Genomic DNA, 274 nt, shown 5'->3' on the forward strand with positions numbered 1-274 from the left:
TCCTCCGCGGGCATCGGGAGCCATGGAAGGTTCTTAGCAGGTGAGTGGCATGACCAGATTGACTACCGGAACGAGGATGAACTTTGTAATTTCTTCGGCGCCTTCCTCCGACTTCTGCCCGCCGTTCGGGCGGGCCTCACGGTAGGTGGTGGTGGTGGAGCTGCCGGGCAGCTCCAAGCACCGGGTCGCACCTGGTCGCGCGGAGGTCGACGCCGCCGGGTCCCGTTTGGGGCCGCCGGGTCCCGTTTGGGGCCGCCGGGTCCCGTTTGGGGCC

Source organism: Panthera uncia, chromosome D2, assembly GCF_023721935.1.
Source record: "Panthera uncia isolate 11264 chromosome D2, Puncia_PCG_1.0, whole genome shotgun sequence".
In the NCBI taxonomy this organism is placed as follows: Eukaryota; Metazoa; Chordata; class Mammalia; order Carnivora; family Felidae; genus Panthera; species Panthera uncia.